Source organism: Salvelinus fontinalis, chromosome 4 (assembly GCF_029448725.1).
Source record: "Salvelinus fontinalis isolate EN_2023a chromosome 4, ASM2944872v1, whole genome shotgun sequence".
Classification (NCBI taxonomy): domain Eukaryota; kingdom Metazoa; phylum Chordata; class Actinopteri; order Salmoniformes; family Salmonidae; genus Salvelinus; species Salvelinus fontinalis.
Window position 1 is genome coordinate 61,931,671 of NC_074668.1, and position 21,882 is coordinate 61,953,552.

Consider the following 21,882-nt stretch of genomic DNA (forward strand, 5'->3'; position numbering starts at 1 on the left):
AGGGCTTTACTTCCCCCGCCTGTTTTGATTGGACGAAGATTTCTTAACCTAGTGTAACCGTTCGCGCTGTTCTCTTGCACTGTCTGGGTCAGGGAACGTGCGACAGATGAGAAACTGCTTCCATCTGGTATCGCAGGGAAAGGGAAAAGGGGGTGATTCTACTTAGGCGCACTCGGCAAGACATCCTGTTTGCATTGCTACCAAGATCTACGAGCTTCGTTTCGTTTCACTAGAAAGCTGGAGAGGACGTGCGCTCCTAAACGGCTGCACCGGATTGATTTTTGGGGATGCTACGGTTTTAATCCTTCACTCATTCTCATTTTCTCATGATACTATACTCGCCCTAGGCGTCTAGTTCCACTGTCTTCTCAACCGGTCCACGGTATTTCTCTTATCCAGCGGAACGCACAGGAGGAGAGGCGCTTGGACCAGGAGTGATAACGCAAGGACGGGTCGAGTTGGATGTTCATAGCCATAAAGAAGTGGTCATAGTCTGGAGCTGCTAATGGGACAAGCATTGGACTGACAACATTGAGTCTGGTTTTACTCCAAGCAAGGTAAGGGATTTAGCCCATAGTTATTGTCCCATCAATTTATTTTAGTACAGTTGTGTTGTGCAATTTCTGGAGTCATTTGAACTGGAAAATGTGATAGTCCTGCGATTGGACCGAAATTGCTTTTCCAAATGATAAAACCTACCCCTCAGAAGCGACATTTTTGATACATTTAATACGCAATCTGAGTGGACTGTGTCCATTGTATGTCCAGCACTTTAAATGTAGTAAATTAGGGCTATAGGCGACTTATTTTGGGGGGTATTTTGATTCTCATCAGGACCGTAAGCATAGCCTATATCGAATTATCTCATGTCGTAAATTTTTTTCATATATCCTCCGTTTCTAATAGGAAGCCTGGCGGTCCAATTACACCTTGACTATTCACGGCTTGTTTGACACACGGGTTGGCTATACTACATATTTGAGCCCATCGATCCATTTTCAGGTTTTAGTGACGAATAGTCTACACGGTAACTTTCTCTGCAAGTGTAGGGTATACGGGGATACATTTCGTTGAAAGTGTTTGTAGTTAAATAGCTAATTGAACTGAATGGGATGGATAGCCAAATAATATCAATATTGTATTCATTGTAATGCGGACGATAATCCACGTTCTCTCTGTCCTGCATTCATATTACGGTTTTTGTTTTTCGCAATTTATTATATTATCTTTTAAAGTCAGTTTAATTTCTTCAATCGTGTATGTTTTGTGTTTATTGCCATTTGATAGCTGTCGTTTGAATCTTTTTGTTTAGCCTACTTCTGAGTCACAGTTTTATAGTGATAACAGGTTGGCGTATCATTTACAACTGAATACAAACGGAATGGGGCAAAACATATATTTCCCCTTGTTGCGTCTCTAACCAAGGCGATATAGCCTAGTGCACATTTTTGTTGCATTGATCATGGACATCTTATTAGGCTAAACTACTCAGTAATTCATGTGAAATGTGAATTTCCGAATTCACAGGCATTCTAACATGTTTTCAATAGGTTTTATTCATAGGGACAAGGAAGCCTAAGGAAAACAGCGTGCGTAGCTGGTCCATTGCATTGCCTGTATTCACATAACCCTCAGTATTCATGTCCACAGCTCATGATTGCTGCTTGCGAGAAGAAAATAATCTCCCCCACCACCCGCTACCCCTCTATACCCCAACCGCACTGTTGCTCAGCGAAATGTCTGCTCTGCTTCCCTTCATGTGCTCTTGTGGGAACCATTCATATAATAACTTAACGTTCTCCTTATTGAACATGCTTTTACTGATATTATTGGTCTGTGTAACGCCCTAACAAGGTATTGAAATGAAATAATGCACATCAAAGGGTTTATCATTTAATTGATTGTATTTAATGGTGATTTTACCCCTCAAAATTCATTCCCAATGCTTAATTTGATGAAACAATAATTTATGAATTAAAAAGTAAAGTGTAATAATGCTTGATGGTGAAATCTTTTGAGCAGCATAACCAGCAGGGAATGACACATCAGAGAAGGCTTAGCTCCAGTCACAACTCAGAGGCATTGGTGTGTGACATGACTGCTGAAAATAGTTGAGATTTAAATATATCAAAGAATTGCATAGATTGTTTCATCGCTTACGCCATAGCCTATTTCAAATTCACTCAAACGTTTTAAAATCAGTTTTGAACAACAACAAAAAAACAACACAACATTTCAGAATCATAGTTAGCCCACCTGTTAACTGAAAGATCAGTTTAGTTTCTGACTGACTGACCAGACTTAAATAGTTGAATGACAAAACTGAATAGACCTCTATAACTACAGTTACAGGCAACAGTCTTGAAACCCCCCAGAGGAAGAAAATACATGCATTCAAGGAATCAATAGAGGGTGCTGTTGTTCTGTGGACAGCTGGCCCAGTTTGCTTACCTCGGCACTAGTCTCTGAGGGACACTCAAAAAGATGGAGCGCCACCGCCGGTGTTGCCCATGGTCCCAGGGGACGGAGAATTCAATCTAACAGAGGCTCTGGCTAATGCTGTGGCACTTTGTCAGGATTAACATCTTTCTAGTCAGTGGCTTCTGTTACCTTCGGTGTCACGTTACCACCTTGGAGTTCTGGGGAGGGGAGAAAAATGAGGCACCGGTTTCCTGCTCTGCTCCACGCTGTGCTATTCCAATTCCACATTACTGTGAGTCGATAGAGGAAGAGACTCCATCATTTTCAACAAATAAAGGCATTTGTTATTTTGACTGCCAGCTAGAGCTTTTCAAGGAGTTATTTTTCTACTTCGAGAAAAAAAAGGAAAGACGCCAGTGTGCCCTTTTTAAAATGTAGACTAAATGCACATCCGTCAGCTGAATAGAAATAAACAGCCCGCAGTTTGCTGATTATGAGCTGAAAAAATATCAGAATATTGTCATAGATTTTGGCAGTAAAGCAAGAAGTCCTTGTTTGGCCGTGTGTCCTTTAGAATGGATTCTAATCATAAGGTAGTCTACAACTGACTTGACATAACAATATTACAACTTTTAAACACACAGCACCTAGATAATTATTAGTGGATGCCACCTAGACCTTGGTCCTCCTGGGGGTGCATGGCAGCCTAATTAAGACATCACGTTATGTGAATATGTGACACTTCTTCTTAACCGTGCTTACATGTTACTGTTTGATAGTATGCTGATATGGGACATCTGTGTCTCTCCATCAGCAGCTAGTAGGGTGACAGATTGGATTGAATCATTATCTTCATGCCTTAGGACAAATGGTGGGGTACCCTAGATTAGGGTTACCACTAGGCTTCTTTTCATTCCCTGTGCGTTTCTGTTGTTTACATGTCATTCAGGTCATGTGACAGACATTAAGGTCAGGCGAGGTGGCTTTTAGGGCAGTCCCATGATGTGCCCACGCCATCTATCTCACAAGCAATGGGACATGAAAGGAAGGTATTACGGCGTTGCTGGTTGAACATTTGCCTTGGCCTTTTTTCTTTACGGATATTTACGGTGACTTTGAGGATGAATGAAGATAGTAAGAGTCAGGTAGTAGAATAACCAGCAAGTCTCATTTAATGAAGCATTTCCTGGACAAAAAATAATCTTTAATAGTGGTGTTTATATCTATGTTCATTCACTAATTACTGCATTGATAGTGGGTGGACAATTTAGAGATTTAATGAATAGTTACAGAATTATGCAGTACTAATATTGCTTGACACTGATGAAAGTAGGACCATGGCTCAGTTTATTCAAAGCTGTCCTTATTGTTGCACTCCACTTATTGCTGGGTAAATCACTATGTGGGTGCACAGAACCCTGTCACTTACCCTCAAGAGCACCATTGATAATGATTTCATGTTCAAGCAATATAAACATGAGTAATTTCTACTTATGTACATCCCTCCAGAATAAGACAATCTTAACACATGTAGGAATGTCCAAGTAAAATACATGCTTATTCTTCAGTCTGAAAACAACGGGAACACTTGGGCTGGTAGACTTGACCCTGAGTGTGTTAAGATACGACAAGACCAGAACACCATGTTCCTTCCATGCCACCTTCAGTGTACAACGTGGTAATCTGAAAGGACTCTTCGTGAAGGCCATATGAAGTATTTATTTTCTCTCTTCACCCGTAAGTGCAAGGCTATGTGTGAGTCAATGTCTATTTCAAGGGTGTCAACATGGAGGCCATAAGGTCCCCTTCTCATTGGGGTACCTTTTCATGACAGTAACTTGCGTAGAAATATGTTTTGCGTTCCTACATGGTATTTTAATGTAATGCTTCTGATTAACATACTGTAGGGGTTCTAATACTCTCTAGAGCGTGTGTATAGAAGGGTAGCTTTGAGAAGGGAATATGTCAGAACCTTATTGCTGGTGATCAACTCTGAAGCCGTGCACAAGCTGTGTGTATGATACTGTATGAGCGCGGATATGTGGACACATGCTCAAACTGTGTCCATATGCGTGTCAAAAGCACAAGCTTAACATACTGAAGGCCAACATGCCAAGTGCTGCATGAAGCTTAACTGATTATGGGGTTGATTTAGGTAGGGCCTCATTTACACGACCAGTGTTGCAGTCTGAATTATCCACTCATTGAAACAGGCCTCTCAGGAACATTCTAATGCCTTTATTAACCTTCCTGCCACTGTTTCCTGGAGGGGATATGTTGGCTGAACTGGATTCGATGTCTGGCAGCAGCATGTATAGTCTTTCTCTGATGTCAAATTCACACTTTGATCAAATGACACATTATCCCATTGCTTTTCTCTAAGCTTGGTGCTTGTCATGATGTTCTAACACATTTCCCCTCGTAACTTTTGTGTGTATACATTTTTGGATCACACGCACTTGGGAAAAGGGGGTCGAAGTCTCACAAAGTGAAACAATTCCATAACTTTTGAGAATGGCAAGTTTTGTACTGTACATTTGCTCTGAGTACATTTTGTGAACTGGAAAGCTTTTTGACATGAGAGGTTTTGGCTGAATTTCACCCTGACTTTCAAAAAACGAAAAACAGACGTTCCGATTACATTTACATTCTAGTCATTTAGAAGACTCTTTTATCCAGAGAGACTTACAGTTAGCACATTCATCTTAAGATAGCTAGGTGAGGATATGATAGATATAGTATAGGTATAGACATACAGTAGTGAGACAGTATCTATCGATAACATCCTATCGGTTGGCAGGCTAAGGCTACTGACGTATAACTCCATTGCAATCAGCTTTTGCTCCACAACATATTAGCATTCTTTTAACATTCTTTGAAGCTGCATCCATCTTCCCTCTTTCATTTAAGGACCCACTGAATGTGAATTTCTGGCAGGCTCTTTGTTGCATAAGAACGAGCGTGTTCATGGAGGTACTGTAATGGGATATACAGTGCTTTCGAAAAGTATTCAGACCCCTTGACTTTTTACACATTTTGTTACGTTACAGACTTATTCTAAAATGGATTCAATTGTTTTTCCCTCTCATGAATCTACACACAATACCTCATAATGACAAAGCAAAAACTGGTTTAAAAAAATAAAAATAAATATTCAGACCCTTTACTCAGCACTTTGTTGAAGCACCTTTGGCAGCGATTACAGCCTCGAGTCTTCTTGGGTATGACGCTACAAGCTTGGCACACCAGTATTTGGGGAGTTTCTCCCATTCTTCTCTGCAGATCCTCTCAAGCTCTATCAGGTTGGATGGGGAGCGTCGCGGCACAGCTGTTTTCAGGTCTATACAGAGATGTTCGATCAGATTCAAGTCTGTGCTCTAGCTGGGCCACTCAAGGACATTCAAAGACTTGTCCCGAAGCCACTCCTGCATTGTCTTGGCTGTGTGCTTGGTATTCAATCCAAAGCGTTAAATCTTGGTTTCATCAGACCGGAGAATCTTGTTTATCATGGTCTGAGAGTCCTTTAGGTGCCATTTAGCAAACTCCAAGCAGGCTGTCATGTGCCTTTTCCTGAGGAGTGGCTTCCGTCTGGCCACTTTACCATCAAGGCCTGATTGGTGTAGTGCTGCAGAGATTGGTGTAGTGTATTGCGGCAGAGTCCTCCCATCTCCACAGAGGACCTCTGGAGTTCTATCAGAGTGACCATCGGGTTCTTGGTCACCTCCCTGACCAAGGCTCTTCTCCCCCGATTTCTCCGTTTTGGAGGGCGGCCAGCTCTAGGAAGAGTATTGGTGGTTCCAAACTTCTTCAATTTAAGAATGATGGAGGCCACTGTGTTCTTTGGGACCTTCAATGCTGCAGGCATGTTTTGTACTTTTCCCCAGATCTGAGCCTCAACCCAATCCTATCTCAGAGCTCTACAGACAATTCCTTCAACCTCATGGCTTGGTATTTGCTCTTACATGCACTGTCAACTGTGGGACATTTACATTTAAGTCATTTAGCAGACGCTCTTATCCAGAGCGACTTACAAATTGGTGCATTCACCTTATGACATCCAGTGGAACAGCCACTTTACAATAGACAGCCACCTTATATAGACAGGTGTGTGCCTTTCCAAATCATGTCCAATCAATTGAATTTACAATAGGTGGACTCCAATCAAGTTGTAGAAACATATCAAGGATGATCAATGGAAACAGGATGTACCTGAGCTCAATTTCGAGTCTCATAGGAAAGGGTCTGAATACTTATGTAAATAAGGTAATTCTGTATTATATTTTTTTTGTGTGCAGAAAAATCTAAAAACCTGTTTTCGCTTTGTCATTATGGGGTATTGTGTGCAGATAGATTAGATTAAAAAAAAAAAAAAAGTAATACATTTTAGAATAAGGCTGTACCGTACCAAAATGTGGAAAAAGGGAGGTAGTCTGAATACTTTCCGAATGCACTGTATGTACATCTGTACCACAGCTAAAGTCCCTACAGCTATTTTTTTTGTCTTTCAAAGAACAGACAATAGACATTGACAATATTCTCTGATATTAACTCAGCAAAAAAACAATCATCCTCTCACTGTCAACTGTGTTCATTTTCAGCAAACTTAACATGTGTAAATATTTGTATGAACATAACAAGATTCAACAACTGAGACATAAACTGAACAAGTTCCACAGACATGTGACTAACAGAAATAAAATAAGGTGTCCCTGATAAAGGGGGGGGGGGGGGCTCAAAATAAAAAGTAACAGTCAGTATCTGGTGTGGCCACCAGCTGCATTAAGTACTGCAGTGCATCTCCTCCTCATGGACTGCACCAGATTTGCCAGTTCTTGCTGTGAGATGTTACCCCACTCTTCCACCAAGGCACCTGCAAGTTCCCGGAAATTTCTGGGGGGGAATGTCCCCTTCCCTCACGCATCGATCCAACAGGTCCCAGACGTGCTCAATGGAATTGAGATTCGGGCTCTTCGCTGGCCATTGCAGAACACTGACATTCTTGTCTTGCAGGAAATCACGCACAGAATGAGCAGTATGGCTGGTGGCATTGTCATGCTGGAGGGTTATGTCAGGATGAGCCTGCAGGAAGGGTACCACATGAGGGAGGAGGATGTCTTCCCTGTAACGCACAGTGTTGAGATTGCCTGCAATGACAACAAACTCAGTCCGATGATGCTGTGACACAGCGCCCCAGACCATGACGGACCCTCCACCTCCAAATCGATCCTGCTCCAGAGTACAGACCTCGGTGTAACGCTCATTCCTTCGATATCTGGTGAGGACCTGCCTTACAACAGGCCTACAAGCCCTCAGTTCAGCCTCTCTCAGCCTATTGCGGACAGGCTGAGCACTGATGTAGGGATTGTGCGTTCCTGGTGTAACTCGGGCAGTTGTTGTTGCCATCCTGTACCTGTCCCGCAGGTGTGATGTTCGGATGTACCAATCCTGTGCAGGTGTTGTTACACGTGGTCTGCCACTGCGAGGACAATCAGCTGTCCGTCCTGTCTCCCTGTAGCGCTGTTTTAGGCATCTCACAGTACGGACATTGCAATTTATTGCCCTGGCCACATGTGCAGTCCTCACGCCTCCTTGCAGCATGCCGAAGGCACGTTCACGCAGATGAACAGGGACCCTGGTCATCTTTCTTTTGGTGTTTTTCAGAGTCAGTAGAAAGGCCTCTTTAGTGTCCTAAGTTTTCATAACTGTGACCTTAATTGCCTACCATCTGTCAGCTGTTAGTGTCTTAACGACCGTTCCACAGGTGCATGTTCATTAATTGTTTATGGTTCATTGAACAAGCATGGGAAACAGTGACCCTTTACAATGAAGATTTGTGAAGTTATTTGGATTTTTAACGAATTATCTTTGAAAGACAGGGTCCTGAAAAAGTGACGTTTTTTTTTTGCTGAGTTTATTATGCTTGCATAACACCGCTAGTCCTTGAATAAAAATTCAAATATATGAATGTATGCAATAAGTCCCGTATTTTCTGTGCAAACTTGAATCCTAAATGAAAAATGTTCATGGTATAATCGAAAGAAACTGCTTTGATAAGAGCTATGGCCAAGCTGACCTTTAAAAATAAAATACAGTCCATAAGGTATTTGGCTTCAATATACTGTATGTATGGTAATATGGCTGAGTTCTCTCCCAAGCCTTAGGAGACCTTCTTAGCCCTACTTTCCTGAGAGCAGAGGTGCATATCTTTTCCATTTCAAAGACGAAAAAAGTTTATATGCTGTTTGTTGGGTATTGTCTTTGTTTGTTTTTCACGGACAACTGACAGTCACTGCATGGTGCTTTTCTTCACTGTTGCTCCAAGACATCAGCAGATGTGTCATGATTATGTCTGATAGGACTTTGCACTTGACATCTAATGCTATTGTACTGTAGGTTAAATAAGCAAGGGCACTGAGGGGAGCGATGGAAGGGGCACATAAATGAGCTTGCTGAATGAACAATGCTGCTTTTGGCCTTTTTAATAACATACTATTACACAGAGGATTATGTAGTGGAAAATATTAAATCAAATACTACTCAGATACTGGAGCTTGTGAATTCAATTAGACTTTAATTGCAGAGAGCAACAAAGCCGCTCCATGGAAGTACTGCCTTCTCATTCTTAGTGCTTGGCTTTTATACATTTTTACCTTTACATAATGTCATCACCCCATTTGCTTTGATACATATTTTCCATTCTCTTATTGGCTCAGATATTGGGGCATAGATTCTATTGGTGGCGTGACATGCATACCCCTGAGCTAAAGTTTCTCTCCAAAGGTCTTTACAAGTTCAGACCTATATTATCAACGTATGCTTAACTTGTGTGCGTGTCCAGTAGCTTTCACAAGATCAGATATGGCCCAGACCAGTCACGTCTTGTTAGTTTACCTTGCCTCATCTACACAGATTCTGCTTACGTTCTGTTCTTTACATGTCCAATGGTCAATTCGATGTTGATCTAGCTTGGACACTCACATAGGTTTCGCCTTCATTCTGCTTTTATGTCTAATATTTAAGCGTATATTGATTATTCTTTCTACTTCAAAGAGAACAGTATAGGTTACTGAAAATCATCAGATGACTGGAAAATCTCCGACAATTATGGTCTTGGTTTACTATGGAAATGCTGACAGCTAAACATATACAGAAAACACTGTTGCGTTGACCTAAGACCGAAGTATAAATACAGACCCCTAGTTGAAAACAATAATCTTAAGCATCTCGGAGGTGCATCTCGTAATCAACCTCAACACTTACTTTCCTTTTTAGCCTTGTAAGGGGTGGAGGAGGAATTGATTAGCAATGACAGGCTCCATTACACCCACTCTACATCTGCAATAACCCTAATTGTTGGTTGCCCCCACACCAACCCAGTCAACAACAGAAAGCACCTAAACAAAAAGAGCACAAGGGGAAAGTGTTTCTGTTTAAAGGAACCACTAAGATGGAATACACAGGCACTAAATGTGCAGACCATCCTCCCCCTTGCTCTAATGCTAAGATAACATCTTTATGATTTATAAATCACCTGTAGTCTGCAATCAGAGTGCTAAGTGCACCAGGTTCATTCATTATTTGCTGGCATATGGTGATGCATTTGCATAATCAGCTAATGCTTACTCAAGCTCTCTTCCTTTTATCCTTTGCTGTGCCTATTGGCAGTGTGAGATTCAGGGCAATTCAACTTCTCAGAGATGTGCACTCTTCGTTAAATAGTCTAATTATACGTCTTGGAGGATTCTGAAAGAAAGAATGAAAGCGAACTGAAAATCACAACCTGCTTGTTGTTCAAATTTTTGTTGATGTGTAGCTATTTGAAAGTTGTGTCTGTAGATATGAAAAGAGCCTGTGTTAATCACGGATGCACATTCCAACTTTGAATGTGTATCAGTTGCTTCAGCAGCCTGTGAAATTAGCTGAATTTAGAAAAGTAACAGAGAACGGCAGGTGGAAATAACAGTGTTTCACAGTGTCTGGTTCTTTTGCATCCGTTTGTATGTAACGCAAAGAGCAACCTACTTGCTGGCTTATATTTGGAAAAGTCCTCCAATACTGTCTGAAGAGACCCACTTTTTGGGCTACTCCATGGGAGGTAGCTAGGATAGATAATGTGTTATTCTAGGGAAAGAAGGGTTTTGATACTAACATTAGAAACACATTTTTTTACATAGAACAAATTCTTATTTTCATTGACAGCCTAGGAACAGTGGGTTAACTGCCTTGTTCAGGGGCAGAACGACAGATTTTTACCTTGTCAGCTTAGTGATTCGAACTTGCAACCTTTCGGTTACTAGTCCAACGCTCTAACCACTAGGCTATGCTGCCGCAATACAACATAGGAAATTGATTGGAAGCTTGATAGGTCAAGACTGTAAGAGGCAACATATTTCAATAGGCCTTTTCATTTTCACTGTCCTTATTTTCTGCATTGTGTCCGTTTATTAGGTACACCCATCGTACCGGGTCGGACCCCCCTTTGCCTCCTGAACAGGCATTCTACAAGGTTTCAGAAACGTTCCGTAGGGATGTTGGTCCATGCTGACGTGATGGCATCACACAGTTGCTGCAGCTTGGATAGCGGTACATTCATGCGGCGAACACCCCGTTCTATCTCATCCCAAAGATGCTCTACTGGGTTGAGGTCTGGGTCCTGCGCTGGCCACTCGAGTAAACTGAACTCACAGTCATGTTCCAGGCTATGTTTTTCCACTCCTCAATTGTCCAGTGTTGGTGATCCCGTGCCCACTGGAGCCGCTTCTTCTTGTTTTAAAGCTGATAGGAGTGGAACCCGGTGTGGTCGTCTGCTGCAATTGTCCATCCGTGACAAGGTCCTACGAGCTGTGCGTTCCCAGATGCCCTACTGCACACCACTGTTGAACTACTGCGCTGTTATTTGTCTGTTTGTAGCCCGCTTGCACGATTCTTTCCATTCTTCTTCGACCTCTCTCATCAACGAGCTGTTTTCGCTCACAGGACCGCCGCTTATTGAATGTTTTTTGTTTGTCGCACAATTCTCTGTAATCCCTAGACACTGTCGGTTGTTTATAAAATACTAGATCCTTGCGGGCCTGGCACCGACAATCATACCAAGCTCAAAGTCACTTAGGTCACTTGTTTTCCCCATTATAATTTTCAATTGAACAGTAACTGAATGCCTCGATGCCTGTCTGCCTGCTTTATATAGCAAGCCACGGCCACGTGACTCACTGTCTGTAGGAGTGATCAATTTTTGTGAATGGGGTGGTGTACCTAATAAACTCTCTGGTGAGTGTATATTGTGGAGGTGCTGCTTGTAATAAAGTGAAGGCCAAGAGCTGTGTCCGGCTTCTTCCCCAATCAGAGTAGGACTGTAAATGTCACACTGTCTGTAATAAAGGATTGTGAAACTTATCCCATTGTATCTCAGGCTGCCTGGCCCTCCGTAGTGTTGTCCACCTGCTACCTCACTACCTCTACCTCTCTGCAAACTTCAGTCACAAGTCTAGGGATTTCTTTATAACTGTTACTTTAAAACTTTTCTTCTGATAATAATTTTAAGTATTGAGATTATATTGTAGGTAATTGAAAGGAGTTTGGCAATCTTTCCATGGCCTTTGTTTCTTGGGAGTTTTACAGCAGGTCAGAAATGATTACTACATGGGTTAAGTGGCTGACGTGGGTGGCCCAGAGGTAGGTACCCATTAAAGGGATACTTTGGGATTTTGGCCCTCTACTTCCCCAGAGTCAGATGAGCGCCTGGATAGCATTTTTATGTCTCTGCATCCAGTATGAAGGAAGTTAGAGGTAGTTTCACGAGCCAATGCTAACTAGCATTAGCACAATGACTGGAAGTCTATGGTCTCTACTAGCATGCTTGGAGTTACCATAGACTTCCAGTCATTGCGCTAACACTTGTTAGCAACTTCCTTCAAATTGCACGCAGAAACATAAAATGGTGTCCATGAGTTCATCTTACTCTGGGGAAGTACAGTACCAGTCAAAAATTACTACTAAAACACCTACTCATTCAAGGGTTTTTCTTTATTATTACTATTTTCTACATTGTAGAAAAGCAGTGAATTCATCAAAACTATGAAATAACACATATGGAATCACGTAGTAACCAAAAAAGTGTTAAACAAATTAATTATATTTTAGATTGTAGATTCTTCAAAGAAGCCACCCTTTACCTTCATGTCTGCTTTGCACACTCTTGGCATTCTCTCAACCAGCTTCACCTGGAATGCTTTTCCAACAGTCTTGAAGGAGTTCCCACATATGCTAAGCACTTGTTGGCTGCTTCTCCTGTTTTTTCTTCACTCTTAATCTCAGGCCTCCCTTCCTCTCTGAGCTCAGCCGCAGCCCTATCAGCCTGTTCTGTCTGAGCTGAGGCTTCTTCACTTGGTATTATCCCTCGTCAGTCTGTTAGCACCCTGCCAGTCAGCCAGGCTCCCCTCTCAGCACCTTTCACCAAAAAAATACTGGATTTAATGTATCTGTGTGATGTAGGCCTGTCTTCCTTGGGGAATCCAAGATCACTTTGAGATAGGCCAAACACAAGCTACACCAGACCAGGTGTCATCTTATCAGTCACAGCTGGAGGACAGTAAGACAAAACAGAGCCCTAAGGCCTCCATGCTATAACTGGGATATATGTGGTCTTAAAAGCTTTGGCAATGTATACTAATACTGTCAATCCTACCGTTAGACAATTCCATGGAGAGTGAATAATCAGGGTCTGCTCCCAGTTGTCTCAATCCTTTGGTCACCCTCTTCCTCAGAAGGGGTCACAATGTCAACAGAAGGTTACACAAAGGGATCAGCTCTACAAGTTGAAATAAAAGGCTCTAACCAGAGGCCAATTAGGAAGAGTCTGGAGAATGTAATATTGTTTTATTGATATAAAAAAACGATGAAGTTAACCTTGGACTGGCTGCATATGATCTTTGATTTCCAAGAGTGAGCATATATTTCAGAGGAGAGGGAGTTGGTGAGACAAAGGTTTTTGAATTCATCGGGAAGTTAGCACACATGTAAGGGGAAGTGCAGTCAGCACATACTGTAGAAGCTGTTAGGGCATCATACGCCTTAACATACTGAGGTGAAACAAGGAGACCAGATGCTGCACTCATAGTCTGTTGACTCATTGAAAACCTTTATGTGGTCTTTGGCATTCACAGCTTTGTTCCAGTGATCTTCCGAGCTTCAGAATTACCCATGGAAGGAAATCTGTCTCATATTAATTATGAAACCAAAATACCCCCCGCGGATGATCATCAGTAGTTTGTTTACTTCTTGTGGAAGAGGGATGCAGGCTATGTACTGTGGTATAATGTGGTCTTTGCTTCCATCCTGGATGCATTAAAATTGTATAGGTATGCAAATTATTTTCTCCCGTTTCTCATTTTAGATTTTATTTGTCATTATAATAAGAAATGGAGTGTCATTGATTACATTTGTTTCTTTAATTTTAAAGTTCTAATTTCCTCCAGGGGAAATTGTATGGGAATCAATAGGTTGAGGGGAGAGGCTCTATTCATGTGAATCCCATTGCGATGGAACATCTGGTGGCCCACTCAAATGGTTTCTCTGCTTTTGACGTGCAGATTCTAACCACACAAACCAGTCAAACACAGTGACACACAAATGCTCAAGAAAAAACCTTACCACCACATGTTTTCAAACTGATGCATGCCACTTTTTAATCAACTTATTTTTCTGCACTCAGTCATGTGGTCATGAAGACGGTTGCATTTCTTTTTTAACCATTAAGAACTGTGAATCTGTGAATAATTTATTTAGTTCTGCTTCTAGTGTCTTTGCTAAAGGGGATTTATTTGGTCACAAAGGCATACATTTGTAAATGAGGCTGATAAACTTTTGGTGCAGAGTTTTGTCTGACACAGGAATTCTCTTGTCCACTGTTTAGGTTGTCAAGTGTTCAGGGAAGGCAGGATGTGTACCAGGGCCACAATGGCCCTTTCATACAGGCGTCTCAGATGCTGGGATATTCAGTCCTGCCTCTTTTCACAGTGCCCTAATCTCTTTATCAGCTCGCAACAATGAAGGATTGAGCCCCCCCCCTCTCTTCTCCTGAGCCAGACCCCTTGATTCAGGACACTGGAAAGGGGACTGGTCAATACTGACTACACTCTTCCCCTGGACAGCAGCACACTCAGCACTATCTGAAAGAGTTTGAAGTATGTTGTCACTTTCCATTTGACTCCATGGGTAATATGGCAGACAATGCTAAAACCAAAATAGGGAAAAAAGAGAGAAAAGAAAGAAAAAAGTTTGCATCTATTATGTGTTGTTCGCTTGGGTTGTTTCAAACTGTCAGGGTAGCTTCGCTTCAGTGCACCCATTCACCACTCTGGAATTGGCACCTATTAGACCCCACCAGCTCCTCCACTGTGTCTGCAGGGAAGCCATTTTGATTTCTGTCCCAGAGCTGTTTGTCAGCCTCCAATGAGATGGCTTTTCAGTGACTGGAAACCCCTCTGGGTCATTTCTCATTCTGTGTGTTTGGAAAGTGCATTAAAGTATTTTAGGCCCCACTGATTGGTATGAGGCCAAGTTTCAGCTAATTTCCTACCTCTGTTAACTCCCTCATATCTAGGGATTTCTTTATAACTGTTACTTTAAAACTTTTCTTCTGAGAATAATTTAAAGGTTTGAGATTATATTGTAGGTAATTGAAGCAGTTTGGCAATCTTTCCATGGCCTTTGTTTCTTGGGATGAGTTTTACAGCAGGGCAGAAATTGTTACTACATGGGTTAAGTGGCTGACATTGTGGGTGGCCCAGGGGTAGGTACCCATTAAAGGGATACTTTGGGATTTTGGCCGTCTACTTCCCCAGAGTCAGATGAACTCCTGGATGCCAGTTTTATGTCTCCGCATCCAGTATGAAGAAGTTAGAGGTAGTTTCACATGCCAATGCTAACAAGCATTAGCACAATGACTGGACATCTATGGTCTCTACTAGCATGCTAGCAGTTACCATAGACTTCCAGTCATTGCGCTAACACTAGTTAGCAACTTCCTTCAAACTGCACGCAGAAACATAAAACATAAGCAAAGTTTGGACACTCCAACCCATTCAAGGGTTTTTCTTTAATTTTCTCAATTTTCTACATTGTAGAATAATAGTGAAGACATCAAAACTATGAAATAACACATAGTAACCAACAATACATTTTAACCAATCAAAATATATAGCCACCCTTTGCCTTGATGATAGCTTTGCACACTCTTGGCATTCTCTCAACCAGCTTCACCTGGAATGCTTTTCCAACAGTCTTGAATGAGTCCCCACATATACTGAGCACTTGTTGGCCTCTTTTGCTTCACTCTGCGGTCCAACTCTTCCCAAACCATACCAATTGGGTTGAGGTTGGGTGATTCTGGAGGCCAGGTCATCTGATGCAGCACTCCGTCACTCTCGTTCTTGGTCAAATAGCCCTTACACAGCCTGTGTGTGTTGGGTCATTATCCTGTTGAAAAACAAATGATAGTCCCACTAAGCGCAAACCAGATGGGATGGCATATTGCTGCAGAATGCTGTGGTAGCCATGCTGGTTAATTTTGCCTTGAATTCTAAATAAATCACTGACAGTGTCACCAGCAAAGCACCCCCACACCATCACACGTCCTCCTCCATGCTTCACGGTGGGAACCACACATGCAGAGATCATCCGTTCACCTACTCAGCGTCTCACAAAGACACGGCTATTGGAACCAAAAATCTCAAATTTGGACTCATCAGACTAAGGACATATTTCCACCGGCCTAATATCCATTGCTCGTGTTTCTTGGCGCAAACATGTCTCTTCTTCTTATTGGTGACCTTTAGTAGTGGTTTCTTTGTAGCAGTTTGACCATAAAGGCCTGATCTCCTCTGAAAAGTTGATGTTGAAATGTGTCGGTCACTTGAACTCTGTGAAGCATTTTTTGGGGCTGCAATTTCTGAGGCTGGTAACTCTAATAAACTTTTCCTCTGCAGCAGAGGTAATTCTGGTTCTTCCTTTCCTGAGGCGGTCCTCATGAGAGCCAGTTTCATCATAGCGCTTGATGGTTTTTGAAATTTTCCGTATTGACTGACCATGTTTTAAAGTAATGATGGACTTTCGTTTCTCTTTGCTTATTTGAGCTGTTCTTGCAATAATATGGACTTGGTATTTTACCAAATAGGGCTGTCTTCTGTATACCACCACTACCTTGTCACAACACAACTGATTGGCTCAAACACATTAAGAAGGAAATAAATTCCACAAATTAACTTTTAACAAGGCACACCTGTTAGTGTGCAAAGTTAGTTAGTGTGTTATTTCATAGTTTTGTTGTCTTCACTATTATTCTACAATGTAGAAAATAGTAAAAATAAAGAAAAACCCTGGAATGAGTACGTGTGTCCAACCTTTTGACCAGTACTGTAGATAAAGGGCTTCCTTGCCAAAATCCTGAAATATCCCTTTAAGGAAATCATTTTTTTTCCCTTTATAATTGAGGCAGTTGAGCATGAGCAGCACAACCGGTGAAGGACCAGGAATGTCATGGCCTGCTCAATGGAAACGGCTGTGGACTGAAAGATGCCTGTCACTCCCGCAAGGACATTGGGGCTGTAAACTCCAGGAGGGCTGTCATTAACATGACACTCAGATGGGTGCAGTAAACGAGGACCTGATCGTAATGGAGGGCAGGAGTGGGAGATGGGAAGACATGTCTCCTGCTGTGCCTTCTACCAGAACACCAGGCCACCTTACCATACCATAACCCTGTCACCCCCGACACTCCCACCAATACACACAACAGAGCAAACAAGCCCCAGCTTCTATTTTCTGTCATGTAAAATGGTATTCTTTTCATCTGCTGCCCAAAAGGCTCGTTCCCGTTAGTACTTAGCCCTCCCTTCCCAGCAATCAAACCATTCACCTTTTATTTATTTTACATTGGGAGGAAACCTACTTTACTTTTGAAGGCCAGATGCATTATTGCAGGCCTGACAGCTGCTTCCATTTGAACTACTCTCCTTAGTTACAGCAGAGCTCTGGTTTATTCAATGGCTTCCTAGGTGATGACTATACAATACACTGTAAACTTAAGATTTCATCTTAGGCAAAGCGTGGCTCCTTTGAAGAATCTAAAATCTAAAATATATTTTGATTTGTTTAATACTTTTTTGGTTACTACATGATTCCATATGTGTTATTTCATAGTTTTTATGTCTTCACTATTATTCTACAATGTAGAAAATAGTAAAAACCAAGAAAAACCCTTGAATGAGTAAGTGTGTCCAAACTTTTGACTGGTACTGTATGTTACAGCACCTTGGTTTCACGGATGAATACTGTATGTTGAAATGGAACTAAATGATCTGTTTCTGTATTCTGTCCTTTTTAAATAGGATAGATTGGCTGTATGGGCTACGGTATAGGTCTAATGTGATAGTCTGCCTGTAACCAGCCTGGGTCGGCCTATAACTCCATTCCTATTCTATTCATAGTTTAGAGAAAATAATTTAATAGGAAACAAGCTATTATCAGACTGATTAATACTATGCATGTCTGTTAATACTATGCATGTCCCGCCCCACCTACTCAGCCAGTCAGGAGCTGCTACTGCGTTGTGGCTGTGGCATACTGCATACTTTTTACTAAAACAGTACGTGCTAAAAAGTATGCGACAATGCGTACATAGTATGCAGTTTAAGTATGTAGTACGCTAGTATGGATATTCAGACACAGCCAGTGTCTGCTGTTGTTTCGAGAGAGGTGCAGCAGCCTTGGTCTCAGCACGTCCACCTGAATAAAGCATTTCAAAAGCAATTTGCCAACGTGGCTTTGAAGAAGGAGGCGCTTGCATGCCTCACAGTTAGATTTGTGTTTGGCGGAAACGCTGACGTTTCTTGTACCCTCGTCCTTGGTGCCTTGATCTGCTCCCATCTCCTGCTCAAGGCTCGGCAGGTTGCCATAGAAATAGCTAAAGGGCGGAGTCAGACACTACTTGATAGAAAATGTAAAGGGTCACCTGTTAGGCCCATAAATATGGCAGGTGTACAGTAGCTCATACTGATGGCTGTATATTTTTTAAATCCTTGAAAAGTGTGGGTGTGAATGATCAGGGGTTATGCTGAGGTGGGCATACAGATTGACTTCCTTTTCCCGTTCACAAGCCACTAAACAGTACAGCACTTGGACTACCACTTGCACTTAATATGAGCAATTACATGCCTGACTAGAATGTGAGATCTTAGTTTTGGGGATTGAGTTGAGTCTCCTGGGTGTTTGTATGGATTGATAAGTGGCCCTGTGATACTGTGTGTGGCTACGTTAGGGACTGAAGCTGGAGCTGCACTTGGCATTAAAGACAGGCAGATGTGGCCATTTATCACCAGCCTTCGCTCTGCAAGCAAAGCAGCACCTGGGGGGCTCTGCAGGAGGGAGAAAGACTGAGGTAAAGGAAGAAAGAGAGATGGAGGAAGAGGGAGAGAGAGAGATCGAGGGTCAGACAGGAATGTGCATGTCTGCCGAAGCCATTAGAAAGTGAATCTGCTCAGCCTCGACTGAGATTTCTGAATGGATTTGCACAGATATGACATTGATACTAAACTGACCTCATTTTTTTCTCCTGCACCTTTCAATTCTGTCTGGCAGGCTATTAATAGGCGTTTTCAAAAGAGCCAATGTAAAAATGCAGCTACTTTATCTTACTCTAACTTAGCTGATACACAAGCATACATGCATCCAGGGAGACTTGCTGAGTTCAGTTGGTATCTGGGTTTTGCGAGCGCCTGCTTTGATAATGTGTCAAATAAAGTTGACCAGTGCCACTCAACGGCCATTTTCCCCAAGCGGCAGTGTTCAGAATGCAGCAAACATAGCCGGTCAGCCCCCTTAAGCCATCTTATTCTGAAATGGTGTTTCAATTACAAAGTGGAGCTGCAAGGGAAAGGAACTTGACAAAACCTATGACATTCATAGTGCAGCTCCATCATAGCGCCCAATGTCAAATCAGCCTGGATAGTTAATTTAGAAGAATTAAAATAATAATAATCGCACATGGTTTCAGGGAAACAATAACAATGACTGGCCAGTGGCAGTTCTCGAAGTCGAGGGTTTGACTTGAAAAAACTAAGATTGAGAAGAAAAAAATTATTCAATGGAAAGTTTAGTCACTGTGGGAGTATGGTTGAGGCTGGGACTTTCCAGTATTGCTATGCAGACAGGGCATAACGTGTGTGTGTGTGTGTGTGTGTGTGTGTGTGTGTGTGTGTGTGTGTGTGTGTGTGTGTGTGTGTGTGTGTGTGTGGACCTGTTTAACTATTCTTGTGGGGACCAGAAGAAAAAATGTTTAGGGTTAGGGTTAGGGTTATGGTTACGGTAAGAGTACAGGTTAGGGTTAGGGAAAATAGGATTTTGAATGGGACTGAATTGCATCCACACAAGGTTAGCTGTACAAGACTGTGTGTGTGTGTGTGTGTGTGTGTGTGTGTGTGTGTGTGTCAGAGAGAGAGAGAGGGAGAGAGAGTCAGAGACTGTGTGTGACTTAGGTCTAAGATAACTGCATAATTGATTGTCTTGACCCTTATTTTAAGGTCAGACTTTTCATTGATTCAAAGTGGTTACCAAGTGGAATTACATTGAAACAAATTGAGTGTTTTTTTTCTCTAATTAATTATTGTTAGATTAAACACGGTGAGAGCGGCTTTGTGCTGTCTGGGTGCTCTCTGGACTATCTCTTACAAACATTTAGAGTCTGTGTCTGTGCCCATAGAGATTTTATACTTCCATTCATATTTTTGTTCACACATGCCTAAGCATATAGGGCATTCATTCAGACTTTGGAAATTACGCCTTTCTTACGCACACCTTTCCAACACACTTCTCAGTAGTTGGTATTCAGACTTACCTTATGAAGGTGCGTAATGGGCTTTGCAGGCATGGTTCCCTTGCACATGCTGAATAATTGTAATTCAACCGCTGAAAACCCTCCCTCTTGCTGGCCAACAGATTTTCTCGTGGAGTTTTGATTCAATATGGTTTTCAGTACATTTATCTTAAGCCTTTCCTTTAAAGAATTGTGTACACTTTAGTTTGAATATAGCGAGAGAATGGTTTCAGAATATTAGGGATCAATGAAAGAAAGCCATCTAAATATATGTATTTTCATCTCCGTTTCAGCACCTATTGCTATATTTGAAAATACTCTGAACTTGTAGATTATTTAGGGTTGGGAAAGTATTTATGAATCATAAAAAACAGGTTTGGAGAGCCTTTACGCGCGAAAGATAGAAAACGGTGGTTTGATTCATTCGGAATATTTTGTTATTTAACCCATTGTGATGTTGGAAGATTAGTGTACGTAACATTATAATAGGGAGAAAAGTCTACAATAGTAGGATATAGCCTCATCTATTGCCTGCAGTAACCATGGAACTGTGTACTGACACAGCCAAGTATTGCGCCATGAGTCGGGTTCAAACTGTTACGCTTGGTCTGCGATTTGCTCCATAACGATTTAATTAGCCTACTTGTCTTTTTTTAATATTAACAACGGCTACTAATGATCCTCCGCAACAACCACATGGCTGTGACATTGTTTACAGAGGAAGCAAATGAAGGTAAACAAAACAATGTAATTAAATGGCATGATAATGTAGGCTATACCAACTGAAGGGAACTAACAGTAAATTGGAAGTTGAATATGTGTTGTGATTAGGCCCACTGACGGTTGATACGGATAGTGGCTAATATTTTACATGATAGAAACAGGAAACAGAGAAAGTCGGTGTTGCCTATAATTAAGACATTCGAGAGTGCCCATTCCTGCAAGTTAGGCTGTACAATTTAAATTCTGCATAATGACATTTCATAAAGTTTATATATATATATATATATATATATATATATATATAGATAGATAGATAAGCTTCAGTTTACTGCCATATGACTGGTTTCACATTTGTCTGTAGCGAATATAAAATCAAATATATCTAAAACAATTTATATTTACAAATACCTTATCCGAACAGATCACTCAATATAACTTATCAAGTTGTAAATGACATTGCATGGAGAATGGTGTTATTTCTATTGGGAAAAATGAAGTCTATGTCTTTCAACTTGGAACTGGTAGGTTCACGAGACCTTATTCATGGTTTTCTCCCGCGTAAAGGTTGTGGAATTATTAGGAAATGAAGTCAAGGTCAGGTATCTGTAAACACACCTCTGCCACACCTTAAATTGTTAGATCTCCACACGATCAAAACCAATAGCAGGTGAGAAGCACGCTATTCTCATGCTTAAGTTCATGGTCAGCATTTTTATACATGACCCTAATTGTGATGGGATGTTAATTGCTTAATTAACTTAGGAACCACACCTGTGAGGATTTCATTTGTATCCCTCATTTGCTCAAGTGCTTCCATTATTTACCTGGTAAATAATTAAGTTCAAGTATTAATGAGGGTCTACACAGCT

The 21,882-nt window shown here is 41.5% G+C and overlaps 1 protein-coding gene across 1 annotated transcript in view; it reads left to right on the forward strand.

Annotated features, from left to right (window-relative positions):
• The first annotated feature begins 54 nt into the window (after positions 1-54).
• LOC129854145 (cadherin-11-like) overlaps positions 55-21,882 on the forward strand; it is a 66,768-nt gene continuing 44,940 nt past the window's right edge. Inside the window, exon 1 of the mRNA XM_055920899.1 lies at positions 55-557. The gene's annotated coding sequence lies outside the window, so the exon portion shown is untranslated. The remainder of the gene's footprint in view (positions 558-21,882) is intronic.